At 55.1% G+C, this 21,060-nt stretch overlaps 1 protein-coding gene across 2 annotated transcripts in view; it reads left to right on the top strand.

Moving 5' to 3' along the window:
- Positions 1 to 10,494: 10,494 nt before the first annotated feature.
- ARHGEF39 (Rho guanine nucleotide exchange factor 39) overlaps positions 10,495 to 21,060 on the top strand; it is a 158,876-nt gene continuing 148,310 nt past the window's right edge. For both annotated transcript variants that reach the window (XM_075344125.1, XM_075344119.1), the window contains exon 1: positions 10,495 to 10,548. The gene's annotated coding sequence lies outside the window, so the exon portion shown is untranslated. The remainder of the gene's footprint in view (positions 10,549 to 21,060) is intronic.

Below are 21,060 nucleotides of genomic sequence, written 5' to 3'. Positions count from 1 at the left end.
CCCCTCATTATACACTCCACATCTCCAGACACCTCATTATACACTCCACATCTCCAGACCCCTCATTATACCCCCCACATCTCCAGACACCTCATTATACACTCCACATCTCCAGACACCTCATTATACACTCCACATCTCCAGACACCTCATTATACACTCCACATCTCCAGACCCCTCATTATACCCCCCACATCTCCAGACACCTCATTATACCCCCCACATCTTCAGACACCTCATTATACACCCCACATCTCCAGACACCTCATTATACACTCCACATCTCCAGACCCCTCATTATACACTCCACATCTCCAGACCCCTCATTATACCCCCCACATCTCCAGACCCCTCATTATACACCCCACATCTCCAGACACCTCATTATACCCTCCACATCTCCAGACCCCTCATTATACCCCCCACATCTCCAGACACCTCATTATACACCCCACATCTCCAGACCCCTCATTATACCCCCCACATCTCCAGACACCTCATTATACCCCCCACATCTCCAGACCCCTCATTATACACTCCACATCTCCAGACCCCTCATTATACACTCCACATCTCCAGACACCTCATTATACCCTCCACATCTCCAGACACCTCATTATACACTCCACATCTCCAGACCCCTCATTATACCCCCCACATCTCCAGACCCCTCATTATACCCCCCACATCTCCAGACCCCTCATTATACACTCCACATCTCCAGACACCTCATTATACCCCCCACATCTCCAGACACCTCATTATACACTCCACATCTCCAGACACCTCATTATACCCCCCACATCTCCAGACCCCTCATTATACACTCCACATCTCCAGACACCTCATTATACCCTCCACATCTCCAGACCCCTCATTATACACTCCACATCTCCAGACCCCTCATTATACACTCCACATCTCCAGACACCTCATTATACACCCCACATCTCCAGACCCCTCATTATACACCTCCACATCTCCAGACACCTCATTATACCCCCCACATCTCCAGACCCCTCATTATACACTCCACATCTCCAGACCCCTCATTATACCCCCCACATCTCCAGACCCCTCATTATACACCCCACATCTCCAGACCCCTCATTATACCCTCCACATCTCCAGACCCCTCATTATACACCCCACATCTCCAGACCCCTCATTATACCCTCCACATCTCCAGACCCCTCATTATACACCCCACATCTCCAGACCCCTCATTATACACCTCCACATCTCCAGACCCCTCATTATACACCCCACATCTCCAGACCCCTCATTATACACCCCACATCTCCAGACACCTCATTATACCCCCCACATCTCCAGACCCCTCATTATACACTCCACATCTCCAGACCCCTCATTATACCCCCCACATCTCCAGACCCCTCATTATACCCCCCACATCTCCAGACCCCTCATTATACACCCCACATCTCCAGACCCCTCATTATACCCTCCACATCTCCAGACCCCTCATTATACACCCCACATCTCCAGACACCTCATTATACCCCCCACATCTCCAGACACCTCATTATACCCCCCACATCTCCAGACACCTCATTATACACCCCACATCTCCAGACCCCTCATTATACACCCCACATCTCCAGACCCCTCATTATACACCCCACATCTCCAGACACCTCATTATACCCCCCACATCTCCAGACACCTCATTATACCCCCCACATCTCCAGACCCCTCATTATACCCCCCACATCTCCAGACCCCTCATTATACCCTCCACATCTCCAGACCCCTCATTATACACCCCACATCTCCAGACCCCTCATTATACCCCCCACATCTCCAGACACCTCATTATACCCCCCACATCTCCAGACACCTCATTATACACTCCACATCTCCAGACACCTCATTATACCCCCCACATCTCCAGACCCCTCATTATACACTCCACATCTCCAGACACCTCATTATACCCTCCACATCTCCAGACCCCTCATTATACACTCCACATCTCCAGACCCCTCATTATACACTCCACATCTCCAGACACCTCATTATACACCCCACATCTCCAGACCCCTCATTATACACCCCACATCTCCAGACACCTCATTATACCCCCCACATCTCCAGACCCCTCATTATACACTCCACATCTCCAGACCCCTCATTATACCCCCCACATCTCCAGACCCCTCATTATACACCCCACATCTCCAGACCCCTCATTATACCCTCCACATCTCCAGACCCCTCATTATACCCCCCACATCTCCAGACCCCTCATTATACACCCCACATCTCCAGACACCTCATTATACCCCCCACATCTCCAGACACCTCATTATACCCCCCACATCTCCAGACCCCTCATTATACCCCCCACATCTCCAGACACCTCATTATACACCCCACATCTCCAGACCCCTCATTATACCCTCCACATCTCCAGACCCCTCATTATACCCCCCACATCTCCAGACCCCTCATTATACCCTCCACATCTCCAGACACCTCATTATACACCCCACACCCCTCATTATACCCTCCACATCTCCAGACCCCTCATTATACACCCCACATCTCCAGACACCTCATTATACACCCCACATCTCCAGACACCTCATTATACCCTCCACATCTCCAGACCCCTCATTATACACTCCACATCTCCAGACCCCTCATTATACACTCCACATCTCCAGACCCCTCATTATACACTCCACATCTCCAGACACCACATTATACACTCCACATCTCCAGACACCTCATTATACCCCCCACATCTCCAGGCCCCTCATTATACACCCCACATCTCCAGACCCCTCATTATACACCCCACATCTCCAGACCCCTCATTATACCCCCCACATCTCCAGACCCCTCATTATACCCCCCACATCTCCAGACCCCTCATTATACCCCCCACATCTCCAGACCCCTCATTATACACCCCACATCTCCAGACCCCTCATTATACCCCCCACATCTCCAGACCCCTCATTATACACTCCACATCTCCAGACACCTCATTATACCCCCCACATCTCCAGACACCTCATTATACCCTCCACATCTCCAGACCCCTCATTATACACCCCACATCTCCAGACACCTCATTATACACTCCACATCTCCAGACACCTCATTATACACTCCACATCTCCAGACACCTCATTATACCCCCCACATCTCCAGACCCCTCATTATACCCTCCACATCTCCAGACCCCTCATTATACACCCCACATCTCCAGACCCCTCATTATACACCCCACATCTCCAGACCCCTCATTATACACTCCACATCTCCAGACACCTCATTATACCCCCCACATCTCCAGACACCTCATTATACACTCTACATCTCCAGACCCCTCATTATACACTCCACATCTCCAGACACCTCATTATACACCCCACATCTCCAGACACCTCATTATACCCTCTACATCTCCAGACACCTCATTATACCCCCCACATCTCCAGACCCCTCATTATACACCCCACATCTCCAGACACCTCATTATACCCCCCACATCTCCAGACACCTCATTATACACCCCACATCTCCAGACCCCTCATTATACACCCCACATCTCCAGACACCTCATTATACACTCCACATCTCCAGACCCCTCATTATACCCCCCACATCTCCAGACACCTCATTATACCCCCCACATCTCCAGACCCCTCATTATACCCCCCACATCTCCAGACACCTCATTATACACCCCACATCTCCAGACACCTCATTATACCCCCCACATCTCCAGACCCCTCATTATACCCCCCACATCTCCAGACCCCTCATTATACACCCCACATCTCCAGACACCTCATTATACACCCCACATCTCCAGACACCTCATTATACCCCCCACATCTCCAGACACCTCATTATACCCTCCACATCTCCAGACACCTCATTATACCCCCCACATCTCCAGACACCTCATTATACCCCCCACATCTCCAGACACCTCATTATACCCCCCACATCTCCAGACCCCTCATTATACACCCCACATCTCCAGACACCTCATTATACCCTCCACATCTCCAGACACCTCATTATACACTCCACATCTCCAGACCCCTCATTATACACTCCACATCTCCAGACACCTCATTATACACTCCACATCTCCAGACACCTCATTATACCCTCCACATCTCCAGACCCCTCATTATACCCCCCACATCTCCAGACACCTCATTATACCCCCCACATCTCCAGACACCTCATTATACCCCCCACATCTCCAGACCCCTCATTATACACCCCACATCTCCAGACACCTCATTATACACCCCACATCTCCAGACCCCTCATTATACCCCCCACATCTCCAGACACCTCATTATACCCCCCACATCTCCAGACCCCTCATTATACCCCCCACATCTCCAGACCCCTCATTATACCCCCCACATCTCCAGACACCTCATTATACCCTCCACATCTCCAGACCCCTCATTATACCCCCCACATCTCCAGACACCTCATTATACCCCCCACATCTCCAGACCCCTCATTATACCCCCCACATCTCCAGACACCTCATTATACCCTCCACATCTCCAGACACCTCATTATACCCTCCACATCTCCAGACACCTCATTATACCCTCCACATCTCCAGACCCCTCATTATACCCCCCACATCTCCAGACGCCTCATTATACCCTCCACATCTCCAGACACCTCATTATACCCTCCACATCTCCAGACACCTCATTATACCCTCCACATCTCCAGACCCCTCATTATACCCCCCACATCTCCAGACACCTCATTATACCCTCCACATCTCCAGACACCTCATTATACCCTCCACATCTCCAGACACCTCATTATACCCTCCACATCTCCAGACACCTCATTATACCCTCCACATCTCCAGACACCTCATTATACACTCCACATCTCCAGACCCCTCATTATACCCTCCACATCTCCAGACACCTCATTATACCCCCCACATCTCCAGACCCCTCATTATACCCCCCACATCTCCAGACCCCTCATTATACCCCCCACATCTCCAGACCCCTCATTATAAACCCCACATCTCCAGACACCTCATTATACACTCCACATCTCCAGACACCTCATTATACCCCCCACATCTCCAGACCCCTCATTATACCCCCCACATCTCCAGACCCCTCATTATACCCCCCACATCTCCAGACCCCTCATTATACACTCCACATCTCCAGACACCTCATTATACCCTCCACATCTCCAGACACCTCATTATACCCTCCACATCTCCAGACACCTCATTATACCCCCCACATCTCCAGACCCCTCATTATACACTCCACATCTCCAGACCCCTCATTATACCCTCCACATCTCCAGACACCTCATTATACACTCCACATCTCCAGACACCTCATTATACACTCCACATCTCCAGACACCTCATTATACACTCCACATCTCCAGACACCTCATTATACACCCCACATCTCCAGACACCTCATTATACACCCCACATCTCCAGACACCTCATTATACCCCCCACATCTCCAGACACCTCATTATACACTCCACATCTCCAGACCCCTCATTATACACCCCACATCTCCAGACCCCTCATTATACACCCCACATCTCCAGACCCCTCATTATACCCCCCACATCTCCAGACACCTCATTATACACCCCACATCTCCAGACACCTCATTATACACTCCACATCTCTAGACCCCTCATTATACACCCCACATCTCCAGACACCTCATTATACCCCCCACATCTCCAGACACCTCATTATACACTCCACATCTCTAGACCCCTCATTATACCCCCCACATCTCCAGACCCCTCATTATACCCCCCACATCTCCAGACACCTCATTATACCCTCCACATCTCCAGACCCCTCATTATACACTCCACATCTCCAGACCCCTCATTATACCCCCCACATCTCCAGACACCTCATTATACCCCCCACATCTCCAGACCCCTCATTATACACTCCACATCTCCAGACCCCTCATTATACACTCCACATCTCCAGACCCCTCATTATACACTCCACATCTCCAGACCCCTCATTATACACTCCACATCTCCAGACCCCTCATTATACCCCCCACATCTCCAGACACCTCATTATACCCTCCACATCTTCAGACCCCTCATTATACCCCCCACATCTCCAGACACCTCATTATACCCTCCACATCTCCAGACACCTCATTATACCCTCCACATCTCCAGACCCCTCATTATACCCCCCACATCTCCAGACCCCTCATTATACACTCCACATCTCCAGACCCCTCATTATACCCCCCACATCTCCAGACACCTCATTATACCCTCCACATCTCCAGACCCCTCATTATACCCCCCACATCTCCAGACGCCTCATTATACCCTCCACATCTCCAGACCCCACATTATACACTCCACATCCCCAGACACCTCATTATACCCCCCACATCTCCAGACACCTCATTATACCCCCCACATCTCCAGACCCCTCATTATACCCTCCACATCTCCAGACCCCTCATTATACCCTCCACATCTCCAGACCCCTCATTATACACTCCACATCCCCAGACACCTCATTATACACTCCACATCCCCAGACCCCTCATTATACCCCCCACATCTCCAGACACCTCATTATACCCTCCACATCTCCAGACCCCACATTATACACTCCACATCCCCAGACACCTCATTATACACTCCACATCTCCAGACCCCTCATTATACCCTCCACATCTCCAGACCCCTCATTATACCCCCCACATCTCCAGACGCCTCATTATACCCTCCACATCTCCAGACACCTCATTATACACTCCACATCTCCAGACCCCTCATTATACACTCCACATCTCCAGACACCTCATTATACACTCCACATCTCCAGACACCTCATTATACACCCCACATCTCCAGACCCCTCATTATACACCCCACATCTCCAGACACCTCATTATACCCCCCACATCTCCAGACACCTCATTATACACTCCACATCTCCAGACACCTCATTATACCCCCCACATCTCCAGACACCTCATTATACCCTCCACATCTCCAGACACCTCATTATACACTCCACATCTCCAGACCCCTCATTATACCCTCAACATCTCCAGACACCTCATTATACACTCCACATCTCCAGACACCTCATTATACCCCCCACATCTCCAGACACCACATTATACACCCCACATCTCCAGACCCCTCATTATACCCTCCACATCTCCAGACCCCTCATTATACACTCCACATCTCCAGACCCCTCATTATACACCCCACATCTCCAGACACCACATTATACACCCCACATCTCCAGACCCCTCATTATACCCTCCACATCTCCAGACACCTCATTATACCCTCCACATCTCCAGACCCCTCATTATACACCCCACATCTCCAGACCCCTCATTATACACTCCACATCTCCAGACCCCTCATTATACACTCCACATCTCCAGACACCTCATTATACCCCCCACATCTCCAGACACCTCATTATACACTCCACATCTCCAGACACCTCATTATACACTCCACATCTCCAGACACCTCATTATACCCCCCACATCTCCAGACACCTCATTATACACTCCACATCTCCAGACCCCTCATTATACATTCCACATCTCCAGACCCCTCATTATACCCTCCACATCTCCAGACCCCTCATTATACCCCCCACATCTCCAGACACCTCATTATACACTCCACATCTCCAGACCCCTCATTATACCCCCCACATCTCCAGACACCTCATTATACCCCCCACATCTCCAGACATCTCATTATACACTCCACATCTCCAGACCCCTCATTATACACTCCACATCCCCAGACACCTCATTATACACTCCACATCTCCAGACCCCTCATTATACCCTCCACATCTCCAGACCCCTCATTATACCCTCCACATCTCCAGACCCCTCATTATACCCCCCACATCTCCAGACACCTCATTATACCCCCCACATCTCCAGACACCTCATTATACCCCCCACATCTCCAGACACCTCATTATACACTCCACACCTCCAGACCCCTCATTATACACCCCACATCTCCAGACACCTCATTATACACTCCACACCTCCAGACCCCTCATTATACCCCCCACATCTCCAGACACCTCATTATACACTCCACACCTCCAGACCCCTCATTATACACTCCACATCTCCAGACACCTCATTATACACTCCACACCTCCAGACCCCTCATTATACACCCCACATCTCCAGACACCTCATTATACCCCCCACATCTCCAGACCCCTCATTATACCCTCCACATCTCCAGACCCCTCATTATACCCCCCACATCTCCAGACACCTCATTATACCCCCCACATCTCCAGACACCTCATTATACCCTCCACATCTCCAGACACCTCATTATACCCCCCACATCTCCAGACACCTCATTATACCCTCCACATCTCCAGACCCCTCATTATACACTCCACATCCCCAGACACCTCATTATACCCCCCACATCTCCAGACACCTCATTATACCCCCCACATCTCCAGACACCTCATTATACCCTCCACATCTCCAGACACCTCATTATACCCCCCACATCTCCAGACATCTCATTATACACTCCACATCTCCAGACCCCTCATTATACACTCCACATCCCCAGACACCTCATTATACACTCCACATCTCCAGACCCCTCATTATACCCTCCACATCTCCAGACCCCTCATTATACCCTCCACATCTCCAGACCCCTCATTATACCCCCCACATCTCCAGACACCTCATTATACCCCCCACATCTCCAGACACCTCATTATACCCCCCACATCTCCAGACACCTCATTATACACTCCACACCTCCAGACCCCTCATTATACACCCCACATCTCCAGACACCTCATTATACACTCCACACCTCCAGACCCCTCATTATACCCCCCACATCTCCAGACACCTCATTATACACTCCACACCTCCAGACCCCTCATTATACACCCCACATCTCCAGACCCCTCATTATACCCCCCACATCTCCAGACACCTCATTATACCCCCCACATCTCCAGACACCTCATTATACACTCCACACCTCCAGACCCCTCATTATACCCCCCACATCTCCAGACACCTCATTATACACTCCACACCTCCAGACCCCTCATTATACCCCCCACATCTCCAGACACCTCATTATACACTCCACACCTCCAGACCCCTCATTATACCCCCCACATCTCCAGACACCTCATTATACACTCCACACCTCCAGACCCCTCATTATACACCCCACATCTCCAGACACCTCATTATACCCCCCACATCTCCAGACCCCTCATTATACCCTCCACATCTCCAGACCCCTCATTATACCCCCCACATCTCCAGACACCTCATTATACACTCCACATCTCCAGACCCCTCATTATACACTCCACATCTCCAGACACCTCATTATACCCCCCACATCTCCAGACCCCTCATTATACCCTCCACATCTCCAGACCCCTCATTATACCCCCCACATCTCCAGACCCCTCATTATACCCCCCACATCTCCAGACCCCTCATTATACCCCCCACATCTCCAGACCCCTCATTATACACTCCACATCTCCAGACACCTCATTATACACTCCACATCTCCAGACACCTCATTATACACTCCACATCTCCAGACACCTCATTATACACTCCACATCTCCAGACCCCTCATTATACCCCCCACATCTCCAGACCCCTCATTATACCCCCCACATCTCCAGACACCTCATTATACCCCCCCACATCTCCAGACCCCTCATTATACCCCCCACATCTCCAGACACCTCATTATACACCCCACATCTCCAGACCCCTCATTATACCCTCCACATCTCCAGACACCTCATTATACACCCCACATCTCCAGACCCCTCATTATACACTCCACATCTCCAGACCCCTCATTATACACCCCACATCTCCAGACACCTCATTATACACTCCACATCTCCAGACCCCTCATTATACCCCCCACATCTCCAGACACCTCATTATACACTCCACATCTCCAGACACCTCATTATACCCTCCACATCTCCAGACACCTCATTATACCCCCCACATCACCAGACCCCTCATTATACACTCCACATCTCCAGACACCTCATTATACCCCCCACATCTCCAGACCCCTCATTATACACTCCACATCTCCAGACACCTCATTATACCCCCCACATCTCCAGACACCTCATTATACACCCCACATCTCCAGACACCTCATTATACCCCCCACATCTCCAGACCCCTCATTATACCCTCCACATCTCCAGACACCTCATTATACCCCCCACATCTCCAGACCCCTCATTATACCCTCCACATCTCCAGACCCCTCATTATACCCTCCACATCTCCAGACGCTGCTCGTTCTCGTCGCCGGTCCCGGTTGCAGTTCCTCTTGCGGCCTCGGATGTCGCTGTGTTACCTCTCCGTCTCCGGTCACGTGATCTCAGAAGCCGGAAGTGGATTTGAACTGAGCGCGGAAAGAAATATCAATCAGGTGAGAAACGGGGGATGATGGGGGTTATACACCGGGGAGAGGAGGAGGATGGGGGATATACACCGGGGAGAGGAGGAGGAGGATGGGGGATATACACCGGGGAGAGGAGGAGGATGGGGGTTATATACACCGGGGAGAGGAGGAGGATGGGGGATATATACACCGGGGAGAGGAGGAGGATGGGGGATATATACACCGGGGAGAGGAGGAGGATGGGGGATATATACACCGGGGAGAGGAGTAGGATGGGGGATATATACACCGGGGAGAGGAGGAGGATGGGGGATATATACACCGGGGAGAGGAGGAGGATGGGGGATATATACACCGGGGAGAGGAGGAGGATGGGGGATATATACACCGGGGAGAGGAGGAGGATGGGGGATATATACACCGGGGAGAGGAGGAGGATGGGGGATATACACCGGGGAGAGGAGGATGGGGGATATACACCGGGGAGAGGAGGAGGATGGGGGATATACACCGGGGAGAGGAGGAGTATGGGGGTTATACACCGGGGAGAGGAGGAGGATGGGGGATATACACCGGGGAGAGGAGGAGGATGGGGGTTATACACCGGGGAGAGGAGGAGGATGGGGGTTATACACCGGGGAGAGGAGGAGGATGGGGGTTATACACCGGGGAGAGGAGGAGGATGGGGGTTATACACCGGGGAGAGGAGGAGGATGGGGGATATACACCGGGGAGAGGAGGAGGAGGAGGAGGATGGGGGTTATACACCGGGGAGAGGAGGAGGATGGGGGATATATACACCGGGGAGAGGAGGAGGATGGGGGATATATACACCGGGGAGAGGAGGAGGATGGGGGATATATACACCGGGGAGAGGAGGAGGATGGGGGTTATACACCGGGGAGAGGAGGAGGATGGGGGATATATACACCGGGGAGAGGAGGAGGATGGGGGATATATACACCGGGGAGAGGAGGAGGATGGGGGTTATACACCGGGGGAGAGGAGGAGGATGGGGGATATATACACCGGGGGAGAGGAGGAGGATGGGGGATATACACCGGGGAGAGGAGGAGGATGGGGGATATACACGGGGAGAGGAGGAGGATGGGGGTTATACACCGGGGAGAGGAGGAGGATGGGGTTATACACCGGGAGAGGAGGAGTATGGGGGATATACACCGGGAGAGGAGGAGGAGGATGGGGGTTATACACCGGGGAGAGGAGGAGGATGGGGGTTATACACCGGGGAGAGGAGGAGGATGGGGGTTATACACCGGGGAGAGGGAGGAGGATGGGGGGTTATACACCGGGGAGAGGAGGAGGATGGGGGATTACACCGGGAGAGGAGGAGGATGGGGGATACACACCGGGGAGAGGAGGAGGATGGGGGATACACACCGGGGAGAGGAGGAGGATGGGAGGATATACACCGGGGAGAGGAGGAGGATGGGGGATATACACGGGGAGAGGAGGAGGAGGAGGATGGGGGATATACACCGGGAGAGGAGGAGGAGGAGGACGAGGATGGGGGATATACACCGGGGAGAGGAGGAGGAGGAGGATGGGGGATATACACCGGGGAGAGGAGGAGGATGGGGGATATATACACCGGGGAGAGGAGGAGTATGGGGGTTATACACCGGGGAGAGGAGGAGGAGGATGGGGGTTATACACCGGGGAGAGGAGGAGGATGGGGGATATATACACCGGGGGAGAGGAGGAGGATGGGGGTTATATACACCGGGAGAGGAGGAGGATGGGGGTTATACACCGGGGAGAGGAGGAGGATGGGGGATATATACACGGGGAGAGGAGGAGGATGGGGGTTATATACACCGGGGAGAGGAGGAGGATGGGGGGTTATACACCGGGGAGAGGAGGAGGATGGGGGATATACACCGGGGAGAGGAGGAGGATGGGGGTTATATATACCGGGGGAGAGGAGGAGGAGGATGGGGGATATACACCGGGAGAGGAGGAGGATGGGGGTTATATATACCGGGAGAGGAGGAGGAGGATGGGGGATATACACCGGGAGAGAGGAGGAGGATGGGGGTTATATATACCGGGGAGAGGAGGAGGAGGATGGGGGATATACACCGGGGAGAGGAGGAGGATGGGGGTTATATATACCGGGGAGAGGAGGAGGAGGATGGGGGGATATACACCGGGGAGAGGAGGAGGATGGGGGTTATACACCGGGGAGAGGAGGAGGATGGGGGTTATACACCGGGGAGAGGAGGAGGATGGGGGTTATACACCGGGGAGAGGAGGATGGGGGTTATACACGGGGAGAGGAGGAGGATGGTGGGTTATACACCGGGAGAGGAGGAGGATGGGAGTTATACACCGGGGAGAGGAGGAGGATGGGGGGATATACACCGGGGAAAGGAGGAGGATGGGGGGTTATACACCGGGGAGAGCAGGAGGAGGATGGGGGATATACACCGGGGAGAGGAGGAGGAGGATGGGGATATACACCGGGGAGAGGAGGAGGAGGATGGGGGATATACACCGGGGAGAGGAGGATGGGGGATATACACCGGAGAGAGGAGGAGGAGGATGGGGGATATACACCGGGGAGAGGAGGAGGAGGAGGATGGGGGATATACACCGGGGAGAGCAGGAGGAGGATGGGGGATATACACCGTGGAGAGGAGGAGGAGGATGGGGGATATACACCGGGGAGAGGAGGAGGAGGATGGGGGATATACACCGGGGAGAGGAGGAGCGAGGATGGGGGATATACACCGGGGAGAGGGAGGATGGGGGATATACACGGGGAGAGGAGGAGGAGGATGGGGAGGATGGGGGATATACACCGGGGAGAGGAGGAGGATGGGGGATATACACCGGGGAGAGGAGGAGGAGGAGGATGGGGGATATACACCGGGGAGAGGAGGAGGAGGAGGAGGAGGATGGGGGATATACACCGGGGAGAGGAGGAGGAGGAGGAGGATGGGGGATATACACCGGGGAGAGGAGGAGGAGGAGGATGGGGGATATACACCGGGGAGAGGAGGAGGAGGAGGATGGGGGATATACACCGGGGAGAGGAGGAGGAGGATGGGGGATATACACCGGGGAGAGCAGGAGGAGGATGGGGGATATACACCGGGGAGAGGAGGAGGAGGATGGGGGGATATACACCGGGGAGAGCAGGAGGAGGATGGGGGATATACACCGGGGAGAGGAGGAGGAGGAGGATGGGGGATATACACCGGGGGAGAGGAGGAGGAGGAGGATGGGGGATATACACCGGGGAGAGGAGGAGGATGGGGGATATACACCGGGGAGAGGAGGAGGAGGAGGATGGGGGATATACACCGGGGAGAGGAGGAGGAGGATGGGGGATATACACCGGGGAGAGCAGGAGGAGGATGGGGGGATATACACCGGGGAGAGCAGGAGGAGGATGGGGGATATACACCGGGGAGAGGAGGAGGATGGGGGATATACACCGGGGAGAGGAGGAGGAGGATGGGGGATATACACCGGGGAGAGGAGGAGGAGGATGGGGGATATACACCGGGGAGAGCAGGAGGAGGATGGGGGATATACACCGGGGAGAGGAGGAGGAGGATGGGGGATATACACCGGGGAGAGGAGGAGGAGGATGGGGGATATACACCGGGAAGAGGAGGAGGAGGAGGAGGATGGGGGATATACACCGGGGAGAGGAGGAGGAGGATGGGGGATATACACCGGGGAGGAGGAGGAGGAGGATGGGGGGGGATATACACCGGGGAGAGGAGGAGGAGGAGGATGGGGGGATATACACCGGGGAGAGGAGGAGGAGGAGGATGGGGGTTATACACCGGGGAGAGGAGGAGGAGGATGGGGGGATATACACGGGGAGAGGAGGAGGAGGATGGGGGATATACACCGGGAAGAGGAGGAGGAGGAGGAGGATGGGGGATATACACCGGGGAGAGGAGGAGGAGGATGGGGGATATACACCGGGGAGAGGAGGAGGAGGATGGGGGGGATATACACCGGGGAGAGGAGGAGGAGGAGGATGGGGGATATACACCGGGGAGAGGAGGAGGAGGAGGATGGGGGGATATACACCGGGGAGAGGAGGAGGAGGAGGATGGGGGGATATACACCGGGAGAGGAGGAGGAGGAGGATGGGGGGATTTACACCGGGGAGAGGAGGAGGAGGAGGATGGGGGATATACACCGGGGAGAGGAGGAGGAGGAGGATGGGGGATATACACCGGGGACAGGAGGATGGGGGATATACACCGGGGAGAGGAGGAGGAGGATGGGGGATATACACCGGGGAGAGGAGGAGGAGGAGGATGGGGGATATACACCGGGGAGAGGAGGATGGGGGATATACACCGGGGAGAGGAGGAGGAGGAGGATGGGGGATATACACCGGGGAGAGGAGGAGGAGGATGGGGGATATACACCAGGGAGAGGAGGAAGAGGAGGATGGGGGGATATACACCGGGGAGAGGAGGAGGATGGGGGATATACACCGGGGAGAGGAGGAGGAGGATGGGGGATATACACCGGGGAGAGGAGGAGGAGGATGGGGGATATACACCGGGAGAGGGAGGAGGAGGATGGGGGATATACACCGGGGAGAGGAGGAGGAGGATGGGGGTTATACACCGGGGAGAGGAGGAGGAGGATGGGGGGATATACACCGGGGAGAGGAGGAGGAGGATGGGGATATACACCGGGGAGAGGAGGAGGAGGAGGAGGATGGGGGATATACACCGGGGAGAGGAGGATGGGGGATATACACCAGGAGAGGAGGAGGAGGATGGGGGGATATACACCGGGGAGAGGAGGAGGAGGAGGATGGGGGATATACACCGGGGAGAGGAGGAGGAGGAGGATGGGGGATATACACCGGGGAGAGGAGGAGGAGGAGGATGGGGGATATACACCGGGGAGAGGAGGAGGAGGATGGGGGATATACACCGGGGGAGAGGAGAAGGAGGATGGGGGTTATACACCGGGGAGAGGAGGATGGGGGGATATACACCGGGGAGAGGAGGAGGATGATGGGGGTTATACACCGGGGAGAGGAGGAGGATGATGGGGGTTATACACCGGGGAGATGAGGAGGAGGAGGATGGGGGTTATACACCGGGGAGAGGAGGAGGAGGAGGATGGGGGTTATACACCGGGGAGAGGAGGAGGATGGGGGATATACACCGGGGAGAGGAGGAGGAGGATGGGGGTTATACACCGGGGAGAGGAGGAGGAGGATGGGGGTTATACACCGGGGAGAGCAGGAGGAGGATGGGGGATATACACCGGGGAGAGGAGGAGGAGGATGGGGGATATACACCGGGGAGAGGAGGAGGAGGATGGGGGATATACACCGGGGAGAGGAGGAGGAGGATGGGGGATATACACCGGGGAGAGGAGGAGGAGGATGGGGGATATACACCGGGGAGAGGAGGAGGAGGATGGGGGATATACACCGGGGAGAGGAGGAGGAGGATGGGGGATATACACCGGGGAGAGGAGGAGGAGGATGGGGGATATACACCGGGGAGAGCAGGAGGAGGATGGGGGATATACACCGGGGAGAGGAGGAGGAGGATGGGGGATATACACCGGGGAGAGGAGGAGGAGGAGGATGGGGGATATACACCGGGGAGAGGAGGAGGAGGATGGGGGATATACACCGGGGAGAGCAGGAGGAGGATGGGGGATATACACCGGGGAGAGGAGGAGGAGGATGGGGGATATACACCGGGGAGAGGAGGAGGAGGAGGATGGGGGTTATACACCGGGGAGAAGAGGAGGATGGGGGTTATACACCGGGGAGAGGAGGAGGAGGATGGGGGTTATACACCGGGGAGAGGAGGAGGAGGAGGATGGGGGTTATACACCGGGGAGAAGAGGAGGATGGGGGTTATACACCGGCGAGAGGAGGAGGATGGGGGTTATACACCGGGGAGAGGAGGAGGATGGGGGTTATACACCGGGGAGAGGAGGAGGATGGGGGTTATACACCGGGGAGAGGAGGAGGATGGGGGTTATACACCGGGGAGAGGAGGAGGATGGGGGTTATACACCGGGGAGAGGAGGAGGATGGGGGATATATACACCGGGGAGAGGAGGAGGATGGGGGATATATACACCGGGGAGAGGAGGAGGATGGGGGATATATACACCGGGGAGAGGAGGAGGATGGGGGATATATACACCGGGGAGAGGAGGAGGATGGGGGATATATACACCGGGGAGAGGAGGAGGATGGGGGATATATACACCGGGGAGAGGAGGAGGATGGGGGATATATACACCGGGGAGAGGAGGAGGATGGGGCATATATACACCGGGGAGAGGAGGAGGATGGGGGATATATACACCGGGGAGAGGAGGAGGATGGGGGATATATACACCGGGGAGAGGAGGAGGATGGGGGATATATACACCGGGGAGAGGAGGAGGATGGGGGATATATACACCGGGGAGAGGAGGAGGATGGGGGATATATACACCGGGGAGAGGAGGAGGATGGGGGATATATACACCGGGGAGAGGAGGAGGATGGGGGATATATACACCGGGGAGAGGAGGAGGATGGGGGATATATACACCGGGGAGAGGAGGAGGATGGGGGATATATACACCGGGGAGAGGAGGAGGATGGGGGATATATACACCGGGAAGAGGAGGAGGATGGGGGATATATACACCGGGGAGAGGAGGAGGATGGGGGATATATACACCGGGGAGAGGAGTAGGATGGGGGATATATACACCGGGGAGAGGAGGAGGATGGGGGATATATACACCGGGGAGAGGAGGAGGATGGGGGATATATACACCGGGGAGAGGAGGAGGATGGGGGATATATACACCGGGGAGAGGAGGAGGATGGGGGATATATACACCGGGGAGAGGAGGAGGATGGGGGATATATACACCGGGGAGAGGAGGAGGATGGGGGATATATACACCGGGGAGAGGAGGAGGATGGGGGATATATACACCGGGGAGAGGAGGAGGATGGGGGATATATACACCGGGGAGAGGAGGAGGATGGGGGATATATACACCGGGGAGAGGAGGAGGATGGGGGATATATACACCGGGGAGAGGAGGAGGATGGGGGATATATACACCGGGGAGAGGAAGAGGATGGGGGATATATACACCGGGGAGAGGAGGAGGATGGGGGATATATACACCGGGGAGAGGAGGAGGATGGGGGATATATACACCGGGGAGAGGAGGAGGATGGGGGATATATACACCGGGGAGAGGAGGAGGATGGGGGATATATACACCGGGGAGAGGAGGAGGATGGGGGATATATACACCGGGGAGAGGAGGAGGATGGGGAATATATACACCGGGGAGAGGAGGAAGATGGGGGATATATACACCGGGGAGAGGAGGAGGAGGAAGATGGGGGATATATACACCGGGGAGAGGAGGAGGAGGAAGATGGGGGATATATACACCGGGGAGAGGAGGAGGAGGAAGATGGGGGATATATACACCGGGGAGAGGAGGAGGAGGAAGATGGGGGATATATACACCGGGGAGAGGAGGAGGAGGAAGATGGGGGATATATACACCGGGGAGAGGAGGAGGAGGAAGATGGGGGATATATACACCGGGGAGAGGAGGAGGAGGAGGAGGAAGATGGGGGATATATACACCGGGGAGAGGAGGAGGAGGAAGATGGGGGTTATACACCGGGGAGAGGAGGAGGAGGAGGAAGATGGGGGTTATACACCGGGGAGAGGAGGAGGAGGATGGGGGTTATGCACCGGGGAGAGGAGGAGGAGGAGGATGGGGGATATACACCGGGGAGTGGAGGAGGATGGGGGTTATACACCGGGGAGAGGAGAAGGAGGATGGGGGATATACACCGGGGAGAGGAGGAGGATGGGGGATATACACCGGGGAGAGGAGGAGGATGGGGGATATACACCGGGGAGAGGAGGAGGAGGATGGGGGATAGACACCGGGGAGAGGAGGAGGAGGATGGGGGATATACACCGGGGAGAGGAGGAGGAGGATGGGGGATATACACCGGGGAGAGGAGGAGGATGGGGGATACACACCGGGGAGAGGAGGAGGATGGGGGATATACACCGGGGAGAGGAGGAGGATGGGGATATACACCGGGGAGAGGAGGAGGATGGGGGATATACACCGGGGAGAGGAGGAGGATGGGGATAAACACCGGGGAGAGGAGGAGGATGGGGGATATATACTTGGAGGTATCTCCTGGGCTGTGTGTGTGGGATCGTCGTCTTGTGTAATGTCCTCTCTCGTTTCATCCTCTTGGTCGGTGGCAGCAGATGTGTATCAGGCATGGTCTCGTACATTCATTCTTCCACCAGAAGAAGCACACTCCTGTAGGAGCGTGCATACAGGCCATGGAGGGGGAGTGTATACAGGAGCGTGTATACAGGCCATGGAGGGGGAGTGTATACAGGAGCGTGCATGCAGGCCATGGAGGGGGGGTGTATACAGGAGCGTGTATACAGGCCATGGAGGGGGAGTGTATACAGGAGCGTGTATACAGGCCATGGAAGGGGAGTGCACACAGGAGCGTGCATGCAGGCCATGGAGGGAGGAGTGTATACAGGAGCGTGCATACAGGCCATGGAGGGGGGTGTGTATACAGGAGCGTGCATACAGGCCATGGAGGGGGAGTGTATACAGGAGCGTGCATACAGGCCATGGAGGGAGGAGTGTATACAGGAGCATGCACACAGGCCATGGAGGGGGAGTGCACACAGGAGCATGCACACAGGCCATGGAGGGAGGAGTGCATACAGGAGCGTGCATACAGGCCATGGAGGGAGGAGTGTATACAGGAGCGTGCATGCAGGCCATGGAGGGGGGGTGTATACAGGAGCGTGTATACAGGCCATGGAGGGGGAGTGTATACAGGAGCGTGTATACAGGCCATGGAAGGGGAGTGCACACAGGAGCGTGAATGCAGGCCATGGAGGGAGGAGTGTATACAGGAGCGTGCATACAGGCCATGGAGGGGGGTGTGTATACAGGAGCGTGCATACAGGCCATGGAGGGGGAGTGTATACAGGAGCGTGCATACAGGCCATGGAGGGGGAGTGTATACAGGAGCGTGCATACAGGCCATGGAGGGGGAGTGCACACAGGAGCGTGCATAGAGGCCATGGAGGGAGGAGTGTATACAGGAGCATGCATACAGGCCATGGAGGGGGAGTGCATACAGGAGCATGCACACAGGCCATGGAGGGGGAGTGCACACAGGAGCGTGCATACAGACCATGGAGGGGGAGTGCATACAGGAGCATGCATACAGGCCATGGAGGGGGAGTGCACACAGGAGCGTGCATACAGGCCATGGAGGGGGAGTGCATACAGGAGCGTGCATACAGGCCATGGAGGGGGAGTGTATACAGGAGCATGCATACAGGCCATGGAGGGGGAGTGCACACAGGAGCGTGCATACAGGCCATGGAGGGGGAGTGCATACAGGAGCGTGCATACAGGCCATGGAGGGGGAGTGTATACAAGAGCATGCACACAGGCCATGGAGGGGGGAGTGCATACAGGCCATGGAGGGGGAGTGCATACAGGAGCGTGCATACAGGCCATGGAGGGGGAGGACATACAGGAGCGTGCATACAGGCCATGGAGGGGGAGTGCACACAGGAGTGTGCATACAGGCCATGGAGGGAGGTGTGTATACAGGAGCGTGCATACAGGCCATGGAGGGAGGAGTGTATACAGGAGCATGCATACAGGCCATGGAGGGAGGAGTGCACACAGGAGCGTGCATACAGGCCATGGAGGGAGGAGTGCACACAGGAGTGTGCATACAGGCCATGGAGGGAGGTGTGTATACAGGAGCGTGCATACAGGCCATGGAGGGGGAGTGCACACAGGAGCGTGCATACAGGCCATGGAGGGAGGAGTGCATACAGGAGCGTGCATACAGGCCATGGAGGGGGAGTGTATACAGGAGCATGCACACAGGCCATGGAGGGGGGAGTGCATACAGGCCATGGAGGGGGAGGACATACAGGAGCGTGCATACAGGCCATGGAGGGGGAGTGCACACAGGAGCGTGCATACAGGCCATGGAGGGAGGTGTGTATACAGGAGCGTGCATACAGGCCATGGAGGGGGAGTGCACACAGGAGCGTGCATACAGGCCATGGAGGGAGGAGTGCATACAGGAGCGTGCATACAGGCAATGGAGGGGGAGTGCATACAGGAGCGTGCATACAGGCCATGGAGGGAGGTGTGTATACAGGAGCGTGCATACAGGCCATGGAGGGGGAGTGCACACAGGAGCGTGCATACAGGCCATGGAGGGAGGAGTGCATACAGGCCATGGAGGGGGAGGACATACAGGAGTGTGCATACAGGCCATGGAGGGGGGAGTGCATACAGGCCATGGAGGGGGAGGACATACAGGAGTGTGCATACAGGCCATGGAGGGAGGAGTGCACACAGGAGCGTGCATACAGGCCATGGAGGGAGGTGTGTATACAGGAGCGTGCATACAGGCCATGGAGGGGGGAGTGCATACAGGCCATGGAG

This window comes from Anomaloglossus baeobatrachus, chromosome 1 (genome assembly GCF_048569485.1).
Source record: "Anomaloglossus baeobatrachus isolate aAnoBae1 chromosome 1, aAnoBae1.hap1, whole genome shotgun sequence".
NCBI lineage: Eukaryota > Metazoa > Chordata > Amphibia > Anura > Aromobatidae > Anomaloglossus > Anomaloglossus baeobatrachus.
Note: the sequence above shows the minus strand (reverse complement) of the source record. Positions and strands in the feature narration are given on the sequence as shown.